The 22,422-nt window shown below is 47.5% G+C and overlaps 1 pseudogene; it reads right to left on the bottom strand.

The window, feature by feature from the left end:
* Positions 1-3,062: 3,062 nt before the first annotated feature.
* On the bottom strand, positions 3,063-19,696 carry LOC115834195 (annotated as a pseudogene).
* Positions 19,697-22,422: the final 2,726 nt, after the last annotated feature.

Below are 22,422 nucleotides of genomic sequence, written 5' to 3'. Positions count from 1 at the left end.
CTCTGAACTTAAAAATGAGTTTTGACTAAAGCTTCTGAATAAATAAATGTTTCTATTACATACCTATCTTAGACCCACACACACCTTTCCAGCGGGTACAGCCGGGGTCCAGGGACTCCAAGCAGACTGCCTGTGTGGCACCATGTTCCATACGGCTCAGTGGCCAACCAGGCAGCGCTGCCTCCCACAACCCTGGTGGGACTCCTGACGTGGGTCTGGTGGTCAATGTGACACGAGCCAGCAGCCCTGTGGTGATACACACTAGGAGGAGCTGAGCAGAGCCCTGCTGATGGTGGGGTTGGAGCGGAAGGTCTTCAAGGAGAGGGAGGGCGTGGGTGGCTGGGGCCCTTGGCCCATCTGGCTACTGTCTTTTGCCTATTTTGTAGAAGCTCCTTGTACACTGAGTTCCTTCATAGTTTTACTGTGGTGAGAAACGTGCTATGCAGTGGACCTGAAGTTTACTGTAGGTATGCTGGAACTGGTGTCAGCTTTTGCTTCCTGTGGGACAGACAGGTACCACCTCCGTGATCCCTCCTCCTCCTTGCTTCTCCCTCTAACTGTGCTTTTCCACTGACCCTAACTGTCTCTTCCTCTACCAGTGCACCTTCATGGTTTAATTTGGACATTTCATCTGATTCTCCTTAGACTCATACATAATTGTAACACTGTAATGCACATCAACCTCATGGTTTTTCAGGAAGAACAAATGAAAAAAACTGCATCTCAGAATCTAGTATTACATTCTTTCATGTCCTTTAGCAGCCACGTTTTCATATCCTTTTTCGTTTCTGTTACAGTATTTCAAGGCATTTTAAATTTTTTGTTTGAAATGTGAATGAGATATTTACTGATGTCTGAGCAGATTACTGCTGGCACATTGCAAAGCTACTGATTTTTAGATACAAATCTCTTATCCAGACACCTTACTACATTCTTGTTGTGTTTCTGTTAGTTTTTCAGTTTATTTCTGGAAATTTTTTGGAAATTATATCTGTAAATAATGGCAACTGTATCTATTCCTTTTCAATATAGTGCCGAAACCAGCTGGGTCGTGGAAACCCTAACCCAGCGGCAAGTAGAGGAATTAAAGACACACACACACAGAAATATAGAGTGTGGAGTGGGAAATCGGGGTCTCACAGCCTTCAGAGCTGAGAGCCTCGAACAGAGATTTACCCACGTATTTATTGACAGCAAGACAGTGATAAGACTTACTAAAAGTATCCTTATGGGAAATAAAGGGAAGCAGGAGCATGTCCTTAAGACACAGATCGCTCATGCTATTGTTTGTGGTTTAAGACTGCCTTAAGAGGTTTTCTGCTCTGGGTGGGCCAGGGTTTCCTTGCCCTCATTACGGTAAACCCACAACCTTCTGGCGTGGCATCATGGCCATCACGAGCATGTCACATGCTGCAGAGATTTTGTTTATGGCCAGTTTGGGGGCCAGTTTATGGCCACATTTGGGGGCCTGTTTCCAACAATGTACGTCATTTCTTTTTGATTGTTACTATTAATAGCCAGAGTCAGCAGAAAAATCCCTTCCCCAACGAAACGCATTTCCACAAGCATAGGAAGCTCTGTGGTTCAGTGCCGACTCCAGCACCTCACGGGCCTGGGATACAGCAGGCACCAGACACACCTTGTTTGGTGGGGAACACTTCTAGTATTCTCACTTCAAACTATCTCAGATTTGCCATTTCTATATCCTAAGGCCTGTTCCCATTCTCTAATGCAATGGTTCCTTCTTTCCCAGCTGGCCTCCAACCCTACAAAAGCACTGCAGGGCATCACTCAGCCTTCTGTGCCTTAGTCACGCTGTTCTTCCACCTTTCCACAAAGCCTCCCTCAAGCCCAGCCTCACTTGAAGACTGAAGGGCACAGGCCTCTGAAAATGTCAGCAGCGAACCTGTTCTCTTGTGTCTAACACCAAATGCCTTTCAGAATATGCCTAAAACAATGGACTTCTTTTAGAAAATACGCAGAAATTCTTGCAAATAGTAGACAAGAGATCTCATTCTTGGACACGAATCCTTGTTATTAGAGGAATTCAGTTTCTTAGACTGACTATATATCAGGTTCTCCACAGCCCCCTGTGGCTAATGGCTGCCATACTGGACGGCAAACACTCAACATTTCCATCATCACAGATGGTCCTACTGGACCGACTCCCAGCAGCACAGGCGCACAGATCACTTTCCACCCGCCGCCCACTTCCCTCTCTTCTGGAGTATATTTAGGGGCAGCAACAGGTCCAGCTTAAAGACATTTCCGAGCTGCTGGAAGCCAGGCGTGATGACATGATCAATATCTGGGCCTGAGATGTAAGCACCAGTGTTGTGTTGAACTCCAGGAAACCTCTGAGAAAGCTGCCCTGCTGGGGACTGAGCTTCTACGCGGGTCCTGTGGCTCCCTCTCCTCCACGCTGTGACTCATCCATGACAGCCAGCGACGGTCAGGGCACGGAGGTCACGCCAAGCACACACGAGTGAACCACAGAAGGCTGTCCTGGATGCTAAGCAGTCACTAATTCTGCCCTAGCCTGCTGACCTTCTCTGTGGAAAAGAAGTGCACTTCTGGTCTCTTCCATATTCTTGGTACAGTGAAGAGCACATCCTGCTGCTGTTTCCTCCAGATACTGGTGCAGCCTCGTATGTTTATCGCAGCACTAGTCACAATAGCAAAGTCATGGAATCAACCTAAGTGGCCATCAACGGACGACCGGATGAAGAAAATGTGGTACATATATACCATGAAATACTACTCAGCCACAAAAAAAGAACGCAATCATGTCTTCTGCAGCCACACGGATGGAACGGGAGGTCACTATCCTAAGCGAAGTGACTCAGAAGGTCAAGTGTCACACATTCTCACTGGAAGTGGGCGCTGAACGGTGAGTATACCTGGACACACCGAGTGGACTAACAGAGACTGGGGGCTCCAAAAAGCGGGCGGGGGTGGGGATGAGCAATTACCTGCTGGGTACAACACACACGACTTGCGTGACAGGTACATGAAAAGCCCAGACTCCACCACATCACAGTAAAAACATCCACACAAACTGCACCTGCATCCCCATATATCTATTTTTAAAAAAACAAAACCAGTGCAGGACCAGGTATGCAGCCCGCCTGCTCACCCCAGAGCGAGTCCAGGCTCTTACCTTCTGCATGCTGAGTCGCAGTTCCGATGTTCTTGTGCTTCCATCAGCAAATCTCAATTTGTCAAGATTCATGACAGATTCTTCCCCAGCATTTGGTTTAATTGGAGGGACTTTATCTCCTAAAACACCAACAGAAAACGCTAGAATTTAACTTTCGAAAACGTTTAAAAAACCAAATGGATTTAGAATGACACACAAATATGTAGCACAGCCGCTCAAGGAGCCTGGAAACTGTGTAAGTCTCCTGAGCTAACACACTGCCAGCCCACCTTACATCTGAGGTCATCTGTTGAGTTGGGCCAATTTTAAAGAACAGAGATGAAACGCAAAACTATTGGCACACAGTAGATATCTATTAAGTAATCTTAGAGTGAATAACCTAGAAATCATCTTTAAAATTAAAAAATGAAATGTAGGCCAGGTGTGGTGGCTCACGCCTGTAATCCCAGCACTGTAGGAGGCCGAGGTAGGTGGAGCACTTGAGGTCAGGAGTTCAAGAGCAGCCTGGCCAACGTGGCAAAACCTCATTTCTACTAAAAACACAAAAATTATCTGGCATGAGAACTGCTTGAACCCGAAAGGTGGAGGTTACAGTGAGCCGAGATTGCGCCACTGCACTCCAGCCTGGGCAACACAGCGAGACCCTGTCTTACAAAAAAAAAAAAGTATACAAATTTATATATATTAAGTGTATATAAATGTCACTCCACTAAGGGGAAAAAAAGACACCTTCCAGATGGTGGTCCCAAGGGGCCGGCCACCCCATTGTCCTTGCATCAGGGGGAGGAAGGTGGCTGCTGTGTGCTTGAAAGTCACCTGCTGACTTGGGACTGTTGTGTGCTCTCACCTATACTTCAAGATTTGCAATTCTTTTCTTTTTTGAGATGGAATTTTGCGCTGTAGCCCAGGCTGGAGTGCAGTGACACCATCTTGGCTCACTGCAACATCCACCTCCTGGTTCAAGCAATCCTCCTGCCTCAGACTCCGGAGTAGCTGGGACTACAGGAGTACGCCACCATACCTGGCTAATTTTTGTATTTTCAGTAGAGATGGGGTTTCACCATGTTGGCCAGGCTGGTCTCGAACTCCTGACCTCAGGTGAGCCACCTGCCTCGGCCTCCCAAAGTGCTGGGATCACATGTGTGAGCCACTGCGCACGGCCAAGATTTGCAACTCTTGTGTTTCCAAGATGTCTTGAAAAAAGTTGTAAAGTTTTTCTTTTTATAACATTATATATATATTTTCTTCAATAGGTAACACATGCAGGAGGTAGGAGGTATGAAATGCAGGAGTCAAACAGGCCCTTCCCCGCCCACTGCCTCTCCCCAGGCCCAGGCTGTCTCCTGAGGGTCTGCACCGCCTCTCCCCAGCCAGGCCATGGGACTCCCTGACGGGTCCCTGCACCGCCTCCCCCCGGCCCCAGGCCGTGGGTCTTCTGAGGGTCTGCACCGCCTCTCCCCGGGCCCAGGCCGTGGGTCTCTTGAGGGTCTGCACTGCCTCTCCCCGGCCCAGGCCGTGGGACTCCTGAGGGTCTGCACCGCCTCTCCCCGGCCCAGGCCGTGGGTCTCCTGAGGGTCTGCACCGCCTCTCCCCGGGCCCAGGCTGTGGGTCTCTTGAGGGTCTGCTCAAATGTTTCTAGGCTCACTGGTGTTTCTTTTCCTTTTGTTTATAATGCTTTAAAAATTGATCATTCATTAAAATTGACTTTTTCTTTGGTGGACAGTTCTACAATTCATTTTTTCTTTTTTTTTTTTGAGACAATGTCTCTTCCCTCTGTTGCCCAGGCTGGAGTGCAGTGGTGTGATCTCGGCTCACTGCAACCTCCGCCTTCCAGGCTCCAGCAATCCTCCCACCTCAGCCTCCCAAGTAGCTGGGACTACCCAAGTGTGAGCCACCATACCCAGCTAATTTTTGTATTTTTGGTAGAGACGGGGTTTCACCACCTTGCCCAAGCTGGTCTTGAAGTCCCGAGCTCAAGCAATCTGCCTGCCTCGGCCTCCCAAAGTGGTGGGATTATAGGCGCGAACCACTGCACCCAGCCTCAGTTCTACCAATTTCAACGCATGTAGAGATGCATGTAACCACTTTGGGAGGCTGAGACAGGAGGATCACTTGAGGTCAGGAGTTCAAGACCATCCTGGGCAACACAGGGAGACCCTGTCCCTAGAAAACATTTTTAAAATTAGCCAGATGTGGTGGCGTGCACCTGATCGTACCACTGCGCTCCAGCCTGGGCGACAGAGGGAGACTATGTCTAAAAATATATATATATATATATATATGTATTTTGGGGGGGGGCGTGGGGGAGAAGTAGGGATGCTACAAGCATTTTTTCTTTCCTTTTCATTTTTAAAAATTAAAGCTTAAAGATACAGTAAAATAAACTCATCATTTGTAATGTAGGTTTTTCAAATTTTGACACACACAGAGCTGTGTCTCTAAGTCTCAGCACAATCAGGAAACAGCTTCTGGCAACCACCAATCCCTTTCTTCCCTAGATGTGCCTTTTCCAGAATGTCGTATCAACAGAACCACAGGTGTGCAGCCTTTTGAGTCTGACTCCACAGCATCCTGCGTGAGATGCTGCATGTGTGAGCGGTTTCTCAGATGTAAAGTATAGGGTATTCTTACAAAATGACTCCACAGCATCCTGCGTGAGATGCTGCATGTGTGAGCGGTTTCTCAGAAGTAAAGTATAGGGTATTCTTACATAATGTTCTTTTCTGCATTTTCAAAGAAAGAGAAGCTCAAAATTTCTACATTGCTCTGAGAGAAGTGGTATCAGTCCTCACTGCTACAAAGTGCAGGGCTATGGAATGAGACAAGCACAACCTGTGGCGTCAAGAACGACGGACCTGAACTCCGCCTTCACCCATGATCAGCAATGGCTTGGGATAAGACGCCAGCTCTGCGTGTGCTGGCCTCCTGGGCTGTGGTCAGATCCACAGAGACAGAGTGTCTGAAGTAAGCTACCCTTTTATACTATCTGTACCTTTCTAACTAGATATAAAAGGGCGCATGTTATAAGTTATGGCAGTGCTAGTTTTTATTTCACTTTTATTTGCTCTTTTCAACAGAGCAAAAAGCACCTGTTCTATAAAACAGCAGAAATCATGCTAAACAGTTAACACCAGAGAAACGTAACGGGAAGAACGTGGGCCTGGGGTCCCACCATCCTTGCCACACAAACATCCACCAGTGCCTCATCCACCTCACACTGTTCTGAGCACACGAGGCTGGATAACCACCGTGAACATCTCTGGAGGTGGGAGCGATGCTAACTGTCCTGTTCTTAGTGCACGTAAGACTCACACTCCCACACGTGGTATTTCTTTTCCTGCACGTTATTTGACACCATCATGAAAAGAAAACCAGCAAGTGAAATCCAATCTGTCCGTAGAGGGTGGGAATCCTGTTCACTCTAAGTCAGCCCTTCTCCTCTAATAGAGGTTAGTTGTACTTTGTTTTTAGAATGGCCTAAATTATTTTTCTAAGTACCAAGAAGTTACATATTCATTCATGCCAACTATTTTAAATATTTCATTGCAAATAAGTGATTTTTATCAGGCAAGTAATATGTAATGAAATTCCCCTACAAATAACAACTTCCTAATAGTGCTTTTTCTAAGCAGAAAATAATGACTGCAAAATAATTTTAAAAAAAAAGTAACCCCAAAAATGTCACCTTAACTGTTAAGATCCCCAACCAGCCTCTATCTAGTCTCAACATTACCACCATATAATCTCTGGATTTCTCAGTTTAATCACTTCTGGGGAAAAAACCCAGACTACCTCTATATGATCACTAAGCCAATTTCCAGTAACAAATCAAGGCTTTGTAACCTGGCTGGGTGCAGTGGCTCATGCCTGTAATCCCAATAGTTTGGGAAGCTGAGGCAGAAGGACTGTTTGAGTCTACGAGTTCAAGACCAGCCTGGGCAATATTGTGAGACCCTGTCTCTACAAAAAATTTTTTTAAAAATTAGCCAGCGGTGGTGGTGCATATCTGCAGTCCCAGCTACTTGGGGCTCTGAAGGTTGAGGTGTTGAGGACTGCTTGAGCTCGGGAGGTTGAGGCTGCTATGACTGTGCCACTGCACTCCAGCCTGGGCTGACCCTGTCTCAAAAAAAAGAAAGAAGACTAACCTCCTGCCCTTCTCAAATAGTCTGGCTCCTGAAGAAAACACTTACCAGGCCTGCATGACTTTTCGATGCTCAGGGCACATGCCTGACCAGACAACCAGGTCCAACAGCGAGTTTGCCCCGAGGCGGTTGGCACCATGTACCGAGGCACAGGCAGCCTCCCCACAGGTGTACAGGCCGGGCGCAATCTGATCCTGGCCATTCACATGCCTCAGGACCTGTGGAAAGGAAGATTTCAGGTGAAATGTCAAGGTGCCCATTCCTCCACAAGCCCACCTCCCTCAACAGGGTGTCTGTGCTACGGGTCAGAGAAAGAGAGGGAAGTAGGCCAGGCACGGTGGCTCACGTCTGTAATCCCAGCACTTTGGGAGGCTGAGGCGGGTGGATCACCTGACTTCAGGGGTTCAAGACCTGTCTGGCTAACATGGTGAAACCCCGTTTCAACTGAAAGTACAAAAATTAGCCAGGCATGATGGCGGGTGCCTGTAATCCCAGCTACTTGGGAGGCTGAGGCAGAAGAATCGCTTGAACCTGGGAGGCGGAGGTTGCAGTGAGCCGAGATTGCGCCATTGCACTCCAGCCTAAGCGACAGAGCGAGTCTCCATCTCCAATAAACAAAGAGAGGGAAGTAAAGACCGTATCTGAGAAGGAAATAAGGACCATAGCTACTCTTCTTCAGAGGGAAACTTCCAAATGTATCCCCCAGTTTCCCCTCTGCCCCTGAGCACCTGCTGTTACAAGCAGGTCAGAGGACCTCCAATGTCAGCATCTGCGACTGTCCCTCGTGTCCCATGTTCCCGAGGCCCTCACCACCTGTGCTCCGGCTCGGACCCAGGAGCACGGCAGGTGGAGGAACATCAGCAGGGGAGACTGATGTTCCAGACTCTTCTACCCCCTGTTCACCTCTTCATCTATGCAGGGAAAGTAACAGCTTCCACCCACCTTGCCCAACAAGGAGGCTAAGTGATTGACAAGCTCTGTGTGAACCGCAAACCACTCAAAGGTATGAATTATAAAGATCCCTCAATGTACAAGATCATTAGAAATAGGAATTATAAAGATCCCTCGATGTATAAGATCATTAGAAATAACACAAGATCATATAGGAAAGTAATTATAAAATGGAAAAAGCTGCAAATGATGTATCTATGACAGTTTACTAAGGAGGAATAAATTACTAAGCCCCCCTCCATCCTCCAGTAATAGAAATTTAAAGTGCGATCTAGAAAACAATACAGTACTTTCTTGAAGAAAACAACTGTCTTTTCCTCTAAGATCTAAAGAGACAACTGCGAGGTGGGCCCCGTCGTCCCAGCCTTCTTTCCAGCTGTGGGAGAAGAGCCAGCACCATCACCTGCCCCTTGTAGCTGGTGGGAATGCCATCCATGTTATAATGCACGGTGGGGAGGACAGGGATTGGCTCCTTCGTGACGTCCACGCCAGCGAAGATCATGGCTGTCTCTGAAATGCCGGGCAGGCGCGTGGCCAGCTGCTCTGGAGGTAGATGGTGCAGCTGCAGGTAGACGTGATCTTCCTCAGGGCCACAGCCTCTGGTAAGACAGAACACCATCACATAAGGCAGAGAACGGCAACGGCAGGAGACCTGAGAATATGTCATCTTGGAAGCACGTGAGTTTCAACATGTTTTGATACAGAGGAAAATTTCCCCTCATGTATGGTCACCCTCTCATCAAATCTTTTCTAAGCATCTACCATGTGCCAGGGACAATCCCAGGTGCTGGAACACAGCTGAGAACCAGAACAAAACTCTGCCCTCACTGAACTCACACTCGTCTCAGCGATCACAGCCTGCTGTGGCTGTCCTTGGTAAGTGCACTAGAAAGGCCTCTATGCAAATACAGTCGTCCCTGTGTATCCATGGCAGGTTGGGTCCAGGACCCCCACGGATACCAAAATCCGTGGATGCTCAAGTCCCTAATATAAAATAGGAGAGTATTTGCATATAACCTATGCACATCCCCCTCCATATTCTAAATCATCCTCATTTAAAGTTTTACATTTAAGTTTTACAGCAACTCCAGGATTACTCATAGTACCTAATACAATGTAAATACTAGTAAATAGTTGTTACACTGTGTTGTTTAGGGAACAATGACAAGGAAAAAAAGTCTGCATATTTGCAAGGATGCAATTTTATTTTCAAAACATAGTTGGTTGAAACCACACATGTGGAACCGATGGATACGGAGGGCCACCATATTCCAAAAAACCATCTGACTTCTCTTTAATATAAAAATGTAAAACCTCGAAACGCCATACTGGCAGATATTTTGCAAGCGTCATTACATTAAAGAACAGGGTCAGGCCCTATCTGATCTTTGACAAACCTAACAAAAACAAGCAATGGGGAAAGGATTCCCTATTTAATAAATGGTGCTGGGAAAACTGGCTAGCCATATGTAGAAAGCTGAAACTGGATCCCTTCCTTACACCTTATATAAAAATTAATTCAAGATGGATTAAAGACCTAAAACCATAAAAACCCTAAAAGAAAACCTAGGCATTACCATTCAGGACACAGGCATGGGCAAGGACTTCATGTCTAAAACACCAAAAGCAATGGCAACAAAAGCCAAAATTGACAAATGGGATCTAATTAAACTAAAGAGCTTCTGCACAGCAAAAGAAACTACCATCAGAGTGAACAGGTAACCTACAAAATGGGAGAAAATTTTCACAACCTACTCATCTGACAAAGGGCTAATATCCAGAATCTACAATGAACTCAAACAAATTTACAAGAAAAAAACAAACAACCCCATCAAAAAGTGGGCGAACGACATGAACAGACACTTCTCAAAAGAAGACATTTATGCAGCCAAAAAACACATGAAAAAGTGCTCATCATCACTGGCCATCATAGAAATGCAAATCAAAACCACAATGAGATACCATCTCACACCAGTTAGAATGGCCATCATTAAAAAGTCAGGAAACAACAGGTACTGGAGAGGATGTGGAGAAATAGGAACACTTTTACACTGCTGGTGGGACTGTAAACTAGTTCAACCATTGTGGAAGTCAGTGTGGCGATTCCTCAGGGATCTAGAACTAGAAATACCATTTGACCCAGCCATCCCATTACTGGGTATATACCCAAAGGACTATAAATCATGCTGCTATAAAGACACATGCACGTGTATGTTTATTGCGGCAGTATTCACAATAGCAAAGACTTGGAACCAACCCAAATGTCCAACAACGATAGACTGGATTAAGAAAATGTGGCACGTATACACCATGGGATACTATGCAGCCATAAAAAATGATGAGTTCATGTCCTTTGTAGGGACATGGATGAAACTGGAAATCATCATTCTCAGTAAACTATCGCAAGGACAAAAAACCAAACACCGCATGTTCTCACTCATAGGTGGGAATTGAACAATGAGAACACATGGACAGAGGAAGGGGAACATCACACTCCAGGGACTGTTGTGGGGTGGGGGAGGGGGGAGGGACAGCATTACGAGATATACCTAATGTTAAATGATGAGTTAATGGGTGCAGCACACCAACATGGCACATGTATACATATGTAACAAACCTGCACATTGTGCACATGTACCCTAAAACTTAAAGTATAATAATAATAAAATAAAACTGAAAAAAAAAAAAAGAGCTGCAAATTGTCTTACTGAAAGCCAAATAACCCCCACACTTTGAAAGCTGCCGAAAAACATCTGTGGGTATCAGACACGACACCCAAGGCTCACATACTGACTTCAGGTTGGGTGTGTGTCTCTCTCTCCCATACTCCGTCACATACTCACACACACTAAGAGAAACTGTTCCACAGATTTGAGAAACTAGCTAAAATTTTCAAAATGTAGGTCTTTAGGAAAATATCACAGACTAACAGACGCCTCCCGGCAGCTCAGAGAGGTGGCTGTGCACACGTCCCTGCACACGAAGGTGAGGGCGAGCGGTGCTGAAACTCACAGAAGCAACCCTGGCCCGTGTGCCCGCTCGGACAATGCTGGTGGTAAATCACACGCACCTTCCTTCGCGGATCTCCAGAGTCATCGACCGAGACACCACATCTCTAGACGCCAGGTCCTTCGCGACAGGGGCGTATCGCTCCATAAACCTTTCGCCTGTTAATGAGAATGCCTCCCTCTCCACGACATCCTTCCGTAATGAGACAACCAGTACCACGTGTGCCTGCAAAAAACCACACATTTATAACCTAACAATTGCTAGGTCTCTATTTCAAACGCATTATTTTTTTTTCAAGATACTTTTTGGGGGAGAGACGAAAAAGATATGCAGAAGGCATTATATGCAAAACTGAATAGAAAGAACAGTTAAGATACAGTGGAAAGTCTGGATAACAAAAAGCACGGACAAGGCTGACAGCTGCAGCAGAGGCTGGGGCAGAGCGGCGTCCCCAGAGAGGAGAAAGGCCGGCCCACAGACCTCTGGCCAACACTCTGATTACAGCCGCGTGTACGTTGGATGCCTCAAATCTTGTTTTAATTTTTGAACATTCTTTTGCACTATGATACTGTGGTGACTAGTTAAGAATACTAGCTTGGAGAATTCATATCTAAGTTACCCAAACAGTGGCAAGGACAGTAATAATGATTATTTTTAGTTAATATTTACACTGCACTTGCTATGGGCAGTTCTAGCTGCTTTCCACATATTAAACTCATTTAAGTCTTACAACTCTGGGTGTACGACCCCCTTTCTCAGTGACAAGCAAATTAATGCTTGGTAACATCCAGTCATGCAGCTGAGGACAGAGCTCAAACCCAAACCTGGGCAGTCCAGCGGTCTGTGCTCCAAACAGCGGCTCTGTGACTCCTCGGTGCGATGAGAAACAGGGCGTGCCAAGCTCTCGAATTTTAACAAAGGAGATCAAAAACCCTAAACTAAATGTATTTCAAAAGCTACAATTTTTATTTCTATACAAAAAGGGCAATCTTGCTTTCAAAACAAGAATGTGATTCTTGCATCTCACCTGTCTTTTGATTTTCTAAGTTTCAATGCTCTTTTTTCTGTGGTTACTTCTCACATATTGAAGACAAAGCATGAGAAGTGGAGCTCTAAGCAAATCACAGAGGGAATTCAGGGGCTCAGTGACATCTTACTGATTAAAAACAGTAATAAAAAATACAACAGGCCAGGTGCAGTGGCTCATGGCTATAATCCCAGCACCCTGAGGGGCCGAGGCAGGAGGATCGCCTAAGCCCTGGAGTTTGAGACCAGCCTGGGCTTAAAATGGTGACACCCCATCTCTACCAAAAACAAAAAAACCCTCAAAAATTAGCTGGACATGGTAACACATGCCTGCAGTCCCAGCTGTTTCGGAGGCTGAGGTGGAAGGATCGTTTGAGCCTGGGAGACAAAGGCTGCAGTGAGTCTAGATTGCTCCACTGCACTCCAGCCTGGGCAACAGAGCAAGACCCCATCTCTAAACAAATTAAAAAAAAAAACCTACAACAAATTCATTTCTTATTTTCATCCCTTCCAGGGATCAGAAAGCTGACACTGACAGAGAAAGAGAAGACACAGGTCTGGTCCTTCAGCACCACTTCAGGGGTCTCCATCGTCCACAGGTCAGAAAAGCAACCCAGAAAAGTCCAGGAGTGTCACATATCCCAAGTTAAAACCTGGTATAGAAGATTATCAATTCAACTTTCCAAAATAGATGCAAGAAGTCACACATTGCCTTAGGGGCAGCTCCTCAAGGCACATGTCTGGTCCTGTCACATCAACAGTCGCTGCATGTGTCCCACACCGCTGTTCTCTGTTGCTTTTTACGTAATCTCTGGCTGACTCACTCGGCACGCTAACCCATTCCCCGCTGTCACCATAAGCCCCAGCACTACGTGTCCTGTCTCAGGTGGACCGGGGGCGGCCTTACCCTCCTGTATAAGGTGTGCAATATTGAGTGACCGGTCCGATCAGCCACACAGCAGCACCGACGGGCCTGCCCCCCTTTCCAAACTTGAGGCTCTGTCCACCAAATGCACGCTGATAAATCTTCCCATCTTCAGTTCTGCTAAATGGCAAGCCATAATTTTCTAGCTGTGAAAGATAAACAAAAACCTTATTACCTTAAAGGAGTCAAGATATTCACAACTAATCTACACTAAACAACTTTAACACAAATCTGCAAACCCAAAGTAAACTATTTTATGAACATGTCAACACTTCATCAAAGAGAAGCTTTTCTTGTTACATGTAATGCATAGTTCATGACGGACAAAGACTTCTCTTGTGAGCTTTGCTAATCACCATTCTTTCGGCTGCCACATCTGCCTCAATTGCTTACATTTTTTCCCAGACTCTTGTACTAGAAACAGACCACAGAGCACCCAGAGCCTCCCGCCCATCACCTCGACCACGGCAGCGGGGGCCTGCTCCACCATGTAGTGGATGGCATCCTGGTCCCCCAGCCAGTCGGAGCCCTTCCGGTGTCGTAGAAATGCCACCTCCAGTTGTCCTCCTCCATGTTCCCCAGAGCAGCATTGATTCCTCCCTGGAAACACCAACCACTCCTTACGAGCCACAAACAGGAGCCCCAGCTTTCTCTTCCAGGCCCAAATCCACCCACTGGGGGATTCAGAGAAAGCCAACTACTCACACGGTGACTCCAGTGAGGGCTGACCTCAGCAGAGGAGCAGCGAGGCCTGACAGATCCCAGATCACAACCCCTCCCTGACTCGCCCAGTCGTTCCATCCCTTAGCCTCAGTCTCCTCATCTGTGTGGTGGAGACACAGGGAACTCCAGGAAGGGCTGACTGCAGCAGTGAGTGAAAGGCTACCTGTAATATGCTTATTACCTAACATTATCTGGCACAGAAAAGGTACTCAACAAATCTTTCCAGAGAGTTTTATTAACAAACCTTCCCAATGGCATTTACGGGCATGTGTTAAAGATTAGAAGTGCCTCCTGCCATGTAATAAACTCCACACTCAGAGTCACACTCCCCTGTACCCCTACTTCCTTTAGCTGTATGTGCCCACCACCGTCTTACCCCTCAGAGTCCCGGAAGACAGCAGCACATGGACAAATGAAACCCTTGCCATTTTCTTCCCCAACCTAAACTCTGATTCCTCCTCTTTAGATGATCTCCTTTTCTTAAGGTGTTGGGGCGGCGGGGGTGGGTGGGGAGGGTAGCAGGCGAGATGGTCACAGAAAACCCAAGTGTGACTGGAGTCCCAATTAAGAGTGACAACAAGGCTCCCGCCCTTCAAAGTCCCCAGGGAAGAGGCTCCAGGGAGAGACCCCTGAGAGGGTGAGCTCAGTGAGTAAGGCACAGCAAGAGGCCATGTGGCTGGCACGGGGAGGAGGCAGGAGCCTCCCCAGGTAGAAAGTGCGAAGCTGCGCAGGACCTGCACGGAGTGGGAGCACGGTGGGGCACCTTTCTCTCACCTGCGCCGCAACAGTGTGTGACCTGGTAGGAAACAGCTTTGTAACACACACTGTATTAAACCCTGCCTCAGAAAGGCCAAATGCAGCTGGCAAGCCTGCCCCTCCAGCGCCTACCACCACTGCGTCGAATTCATGGTCCACTACTGGATACTGAGCAGAAATCTGGAAAAGAAAAATTCACCTGTCAATCACATGTTCCACTATGCCAAACATGAAGACTCTTGTGACAGTGAAAGAGCCTGACAAACATAAAAGGAGCAACTGCTGGGCACACAGGGCCTCCATCCTGTCCTGGGGCTGAGCCCTGAACAGTGCGGGCAGAGGTGGGCACATTCGCACCTGGAGAAGGGACTGACAATCAGATTCTATGAATGGTAGAGGGTCTATCCCATGGGATCAGACTGAGGACCACAACTCTACTTCAGGGCCGTGCCTATGCTTATGCCTGAGAAGGTGCCAAGGACTATTCTGTCGCTATTGTGAGCTTATGAGAAAAGAACTTCTCAGCAAGTTTCAGTTTTCCAACAGAGAGAGAACAGGCACACTCAACACCAAGGAACCCACACCGGAAGGGCCCCACGGTCCTATTTTCAGTAGGATTTTATCATCTATCACAGCAGATACTGTTCATTTTATTCCTTTACTTGACCTAAATTTAAATCTAGTTTATGGATACATAAGAGATACAAATAAAAATGTTAACATCTATGTTTATGTTTGTACTTACAATTAAGTATTATTACACTGAAAATAACTTCAGCATGCACTGGATACCTATGAGAAATTTTTCTCTTATGTCTATGACTCATATGAAAACAAACTGGTATAGATCCTTACCCCCTAAGCCAAAAAAATCATTTATAATGGAACAGAAAGCATGAACTTACGGAATCTGAAACTTTAGCAGATGCCCTCTTGTTCCTTCAACAGTGAAGTGAAAACCTCGGGTTCCTGTTTGCAACACTGTTGGCCACTGGAGACACAGAAGACACAGAGCCAGAGGGTTAGTGTCCTGAAGGAACAAATGCTGTGGGGGATAGTAATTCAGATTTCCCCCTGCAAACTGTTCACCTTCTTATGTATCCAGGTGCTCCTGTGCATCCAGAAAGCTCAGCTGGGACCCTCTACTTAACCCTGAAGGGCAGGCAGCCCAAGGGGCAACGAAGGACTGAGCCCCCAGGTCCTCCTTTCCACCCTGACTTGGCACTCTAGAAAACCAGGATGAAGCTTGCTTCCAAACAGGATACTCACTGACTCAGATACGAAATGAAAAAGGCACACTTCCTCTGTAAAGTCTTCATTTATGCTACTTAGTGGAGAAGGGGAAAGACATCTATATCGTATTACTGTATGTGGTATTTTGCAAATAATGAAGCATTTTAACTGGCTCCATCAGAGCCCTTTCCACACTACAGTTCCAATTGTCCATTAGGGCTTGCGGTCAGTTCAAAAGGCGCTGGACACTGAATCAGGAGATCTGTATCCTGGAACAGTAAAAGCTGACAGCCCAGAGGGAAGAGCTGTCATACCTTCATGACACAGGAGGATGTCGGATGCACACTCTCCCCTGCCTGGCTGCTCCTGGCTTTTTCCTGGCCAACGTCTACAACTTGACATATCTCACTGCTTAAATTTTCCATCTTAGAAACCTTTACTCAAGAAAACTCGTTTTAGTGTTTAGTTTTTAGTGGCTCTATGTAAGAGAGGTGACACTGTCCCATATGCTAAGGTTGGCCAGCCATTCGGGGGATACCTTTTCCATTCTGCTAGTGGCATTTTAGAAGACCACTGAATAGTCTCAGAAATATCATAGGCCGGGCGTGGTGGCGCACGCTTGTAATCCGAGCACTTTGGGAGGCCGAGGTGGGCGGATCACGAGGTCAGGAGATCGAGGCCATCCTAGCTAACATGGTGAAACCCCGTCTCTATTAAAAAATACAAAAAAAAAAAATTAGCCGGGCGTGGTGGCGGGCGCCTGTAGTCCCAGCTACTCGGGCGGCTGAGGCAGGAGAATGGTGTGAACCCGTGAGGCGGAGCTTGCAGTGAGCGGAGATTGAGCCACTGCACTCCAGCCTGGGTGACAGAGCGAGACTCCGTCTCAAAAAAAAAAAAAAAAAAAAGAAATATATCATAAAGAATAGTTTTAGGGGCTGGCGCCGCGGTGGCTCATGCCTGTAATCCCAGCATTTTGGGAGGCCAAAGTGGGCGGATCACCTGAAGTCAGGAGTTCGAGTCCAGTCTGGCCAACATGGCGAAACCCCCTCTCTACTAAAAATTAGCTGGGCGTGGTGGTGGGCACCTGTAATCCCAGCTACTTGGGAAGCTGAGGCAGGAGAATCGCTTGAACCCAGGAGGCAGAGGTTGCAGCGAGCCTAGACTGTGCCACTGTACTCCAGCCCGGGCGACAGAGAGAGACAATGTCTCCAAAAAACAAAAGAAAAGAAAAAAAAAGCTTTAGGAAATAATACACTCAGCAATCAGAAAAGGGGATGTGAGGGATGTCGTCAAGTATTCAGAAATACTTGCAATTCAGAAATTACTTATTATGTGGGATAAAAAATTTTTCTTTATTTCTCCAATTTCTAGTCTCTGTTTTTACTGAAATAAGCTAATTTCGTTTTTTCTTTTTTCAGAAAAAAAAAGAGAAAGAACGAATATTTTTCTACCTTAATATAATTTTTTACATGGTAAAATCATATTTTAAGAAAGAAGTCTTTGAAATAGTTTTAATACAAACGTTCTTGAAAATTTTGTAAAGTGCCCTATTAACATAAGTAATAGCACCAATAAAAACAGTACATTATACCAAATGTAAGTAGAAACAGGGAAATCACTCAACGTTTATTTGTTCTTTCTAGGATGTCGAGGTGGAATACCCACTGCCCACCCCCCACCACACACACACAAGAGCTGGCTTAAAAGGGGCAGCTACTCTAACACAATCTTGAACAAATTATCATGCCATCCCCCTGGGGAAAAGGACACTAACCCTCTGCTTCTAAATCTAATCTGGGGCAGATTTTTGAATCTGGAAAGCCCAGCTTCAAGCCAATGTCAGTCTTTAGATAAAACTCAAAACTAGTTTTGACACAGAACTAGTCTTTTGTGCCAATTATTAATTTTTCTAGGAGAAACTATCAAACATTTCCTCTAAGGAAAAAAAATAGGGAACATATAACTAAAAGGAATACTTAGACCTTGCTTAACAATACAGAATTTCAGATGACTGAATCAGGAGGTGGAGGGGGAAAAGTAAGAAGTGCAGAGACATTAATATCCGAAATCTAGCAAAGTAAGGCGTCCTCATCGAATAAAATGCACCTATAAATCATGAGCAAGAAGCTAGTCTGCATGTACAACCTACACAATTACAAAAGCAGCCAACGAAGAACCTAAAAACGCACGACATTCTGTAGGAAAAGCTACCTTCATCAAGATACAAAGACTTTTACAAAACCCAAGACTAAATTTTGGTTCCATTTTGCTATCTTGCCATCTTGTCTGAGGTGCGTGGGGTCTTAGTCTGCAGAAGGAACACTGGGCACCATCTGGGTTGAGGACAAAGGCACTAGCTCTAGCTTTTCTCCAATCACAAGCTACCATTTCCCCTAAAAAGCCCCACTGACCATGGGCTTTACTTCCTGCTTGTGGACGCCTTCCTAGCAGCTCTTAAGAGCCCAAGATGCGGCGGGGGTCTCTGCTCAGTCAGCACCAACCACAGCAACACACTAGAACGGTTTACATGCTTTCTGATGTTGACAGGATGGCTGTATGACTAATCCTCACATTTAATTCAAAGAGATTTTTAATAGCTATTTCAAAAAGGAGAAAACTGCACAATTAAAGGCATAGTTCAAATCAATATTGCTGAATGCCTTGGTTCCTACTGAGATTTTTACTCTGCAATTTAAAATTACTTTGTAATTAAGGAGGTGGGTGGGTAAGTCCATTTAAAAGAACCGAACAACTAAACCTATCCAATTTAGCTTGATTAAATAAAACCCTAGAAGGCCGACTCTGATGATGCAATCGTAGAGGGCACATTCAGAAAACTCAGAGAGCAAGGCCTCAGGGAAGTGGAACCCTGACCATCATCCTGGACTAAACCGAGCCCGGCCCTCGAGGCACTCAGCGCACAGGCAAGCACAGGTCCCGGCGTCCTCGCTCGGTCAATGCCCTAAGCTCTCCGTCTGATTTTTAAACACTGGCACAGCTGCTTTTAAACACGGGCACATTTTTGGTGGCACAAGGGCCACCAAACAGGACCCAAAGTAGAGACCCTTAACTTACAAGGTCTCGAAGTGGACATGCACAGATTTGCGCTTTCTGGAAAGGGGAACTGCAAGCCCAAGCTCGGGCGCGCCGCGCTTCCCACCGGACGCCCACCCGGCCCAGCCCGGCCACGCCTCGCACCCACCCGGGCGGTTTCACCCGCCCCGCCAGCCCCACCCACGGGCTGCGGGCGGCCCCTCAGGACAACCCGCACAGAGGGCGGCAAAGGCCCAGCCCAGCCAGGGCTCCACCCCGGTGACCTTGGGCAGACACGACTCCTCCCCGAGTCCACCCGCCAGGCACTGAGGCGAGGAGCTACCTCAGCCCGCGAGGTCGCGGGACCCCAGGCCTGGACCAAGGCGGCGGAGGGGACGCCCAGCAAGCCCGCGGGGTCGTGACCTTCACCGGGACGCGGACTACCTGCTAAGGACCGAGCTCCCCAGGCCCCCGAGTACGCCCCGCGGCTCCCCCTCGCACCGGCCCAGGGCTCTCCCAGCCCCTTCCCGATCGCCGGGCAGGGGGCGCGGGGACCCGGCGCCCGCTCCGCTCGGACCCACTGGGGACCGTCCCGCTCCTACCGCCGCCTCGCTCCCCGCCTGCCCGGCCCCGGTCCGCGGCAGGGACTCACCGCCTTGACCCGCACCAGGCGCCGAGCGCTCAGCATCCGCCACAGGCCCCGGACCCCCGACATGTCTGTAGTCGCCGCCGCGCAGTCCCGCCACTCCCCGCGCAGACTGCGCCTGCGCACCACACCGGGTAGAGCCGGCGGGAAACCCCGCCCGCGCACCACGCCCGGGTCAAGGGGCGGTGCGGTAGTGGGGGACATCGCGCCTGCGCAGCACGCCGCGCCCGGGCCGGGGGCTAAGGGGGAAGCCGCGCCTGCGCAAAGCGGACCCGCGGACGGTGGCGCTGGGTGGACACGGAGGCCCCGCGCTCCCCGACCGAGCTAGGGCGGGCCCTATTCCGGGGAGGTGTTGAGCACCAACATTTTTTAAAGCCCCGTGGGTGGTTCTCCGGGATCTCCCAGACCGAGAGGGTCTGAACGTTCAGACCGCAGGGAATGGGGTGGGAGGGGCGGCGCTCGTCCGCGGAGGTGGGCGGGAGCGGTCCGGGGCCTCTGGCCTCTAGCCTCTAGTGACCAGGAGTGACCCTCGGTCTCCCGCCTCCAAGGGGCGGGAGCGATCCTCAGCCCTGTCCCCAGCCTCCGGTTTCCGGCTAATTTTTAAATTTTTTGTAGAGGCGGGATCTTGCTGTTGCCCGGGCTGGTCTCGAACTTGTGGCCTCAAGCGATCCTCCCTCCTCGGCCTCCCCAAGTGCGGGGATTACGGACAGAGCCATTGCGCACGGCTGTGGTCAGCTTTGAAAGCTGGGCAGATCCCTTTGGCTTATATGCCTTTCTGATTTTGCTTCTGGTTCAGATAGTATTTTAATATTTCTAGTGTGTCTTTTTGTAAGATATCTGAAATCTTTTTGTGGAATGAAGTGGCATGAAAAATAAACCAATAATCATTAGTAATTATGTTTCCTGTCTTTTCACTTTAGTAAAATCTTCATCTTGTGCATAATGCTTAACAGTTTTGAGTTATTTTAGTAAATTTGCAAGGGTTCAGTCCCATTTTGTTGATATTTAGGTTGTTTCCCATTTTTGCTCTTAATAAATAACACCGTACAGAACATATCTGTGACCATCACTTTATCTTTAGGATTATTTTCTTAGATGTATGCCCCAGACGTGGCCTTTATTGGCTTGCAGGGAGTGAACATAATACCTCCTGGAATTTTTTTTTTAAGTTACGCGGTTTTAGTCCTGGGTTAGTTATCTAATTGTTTGGTTTGAGACAGAATTTCGCTCGTTGCCCAGGCTGGAGTGCAATGGCGCGACCTCTGCTCACTGCAACTTCTGCCTCCAGGGTTCAAGAGATTCTCCCGCGGAGCTTACAGTGAGCGGAGATCGCGCCCCTGCACTCCAGCCTGGGCAACAGAGCAAGACTATATTGCTTTAATTTATTCTGCTGGCTATCTGGAGAAATGCAACCTCATCAGCAGAAATTATTTCCACCCTGCCGCTTTTTAAATGTTATTTCCTATAGCCAGGTACTGAGCCCTTCAATTGAGGTCTAAACCCTCCACCCTCTCCCTCCGGGATTGCCAAGCCTGTGGTTTCAGTTCCATGCTTCCAGGTAGATTATGTCAACTCAGTCAATCCGCTTATGAAATACTTTTTGGAGTTTTTTCTTGAGTTTTTTTAATATGTTTTTCTTTCATGGAGGTGACACTCTCTTTGAGTTGTGGGAGCCTTCCTCCTTCAGTCTGCATGTACTGAATGAAGCGTTTGCTGTACAGCCTCTCAGCCGCAGCAGCCCACAGTGAGGTGCAGGTGCTCACGCCATCGCCCCAGAGAGCTCCTCCATTCGCCCCTCCACCCACAGCCCCTGGAAACCACCGTCCTGCTCCCCGACACGGTAGCACTGTCTTCAAGATGTCATGTGGCCGCATCCTTCGGCCTCTGCCCACCGAAACTAGCTTCCTTCACCGGGCATGTGGCCTGGGAGACCTGGAGCATTTGGGTGCATCTCTCCACTGCTGGTCGGTGCCCCCTATGTGGAAGCATCCGCGTTGGTTCACGCCTTCTCCTGCCGATGGACATTTTGTTTTCTTCCAGTTATTGGCAATGAGGAATGAGGCCTAAACACTTGTGTGCAGGGTTGTGTGTGCACGTTTTTTTCTCTTGGGGGACATTTCAGGACGGGGTTGCTGGATGACGTGGTAAGGATGTGCTTAACTTCATAAGAAACTCCTGGACCACTTTCCAGCATGGCGGGACCCCTCCCATTCCCACTGCAGCTTATGAGGGTCCCAATTCCTCTGCATCATCCCTAGAACCTGGGTTGGCCCATGGTTTTTGTGTTTTTAGCCATTTTAATAGATTTGCAGAGGTACTGTTGACTGGCATTTCTCCAGCATCTCCATGATGTTGAGCCTCTTTCTCGGGCAATACGCCCTCCTTCTACCTTCTTTGATGAGGCCTCCATTCAAATATTTGCCCTCTCTTTAATACTGGGGTTTTTACTTTCTTACAGTTAAGTTTTCATGGTTCTTCATATATTCTGCGTGCCAGTACGTTGTGAGATGTGATTCACAAATATTTTTTTCTAGACCATAGTTTGTGTTTCATTCTCTTTAGATTTTTATATTGCTTTATAGAATTATAATTTTAAATTTATGACTAAATTTAATTTGTCCATCTTTCATGAATCATGCTTTTGGTGTCATGTCTAAGAACTTTTCATCTAACCCCAGGCCATACAAATTTTCCCGTGTTTTTACCTAAGGGTTTGATAGCGTTATGTTCTCCATTTAGGCCTTTAATAAATGTTGAGTAACATTTTGTGCCAGCCATAGCCATACCTTTCTCCATCTCTCACAGTATCGTGGGCATT

This window comes from Nomascus leucogenys, unplaced genomic scaffold (genome assembly GCF_006542625.1).
Source record: "Nomascus leucogenys isolate Asia unplaced genomic scaffold, Asia_NLE_v1 000523F_271578_qpd_obj, whole genome shotgun sequence".
Classification (NCBI taxonomy): Eukaryota; Metazoa; Chordata; class Mammalia; order Primates; family Hylobatidae; genus Nomascus; species Nomascus leucogenys.
This window is presented reverse-complemented; position numbering and strand designations above follow the sequence as displayed.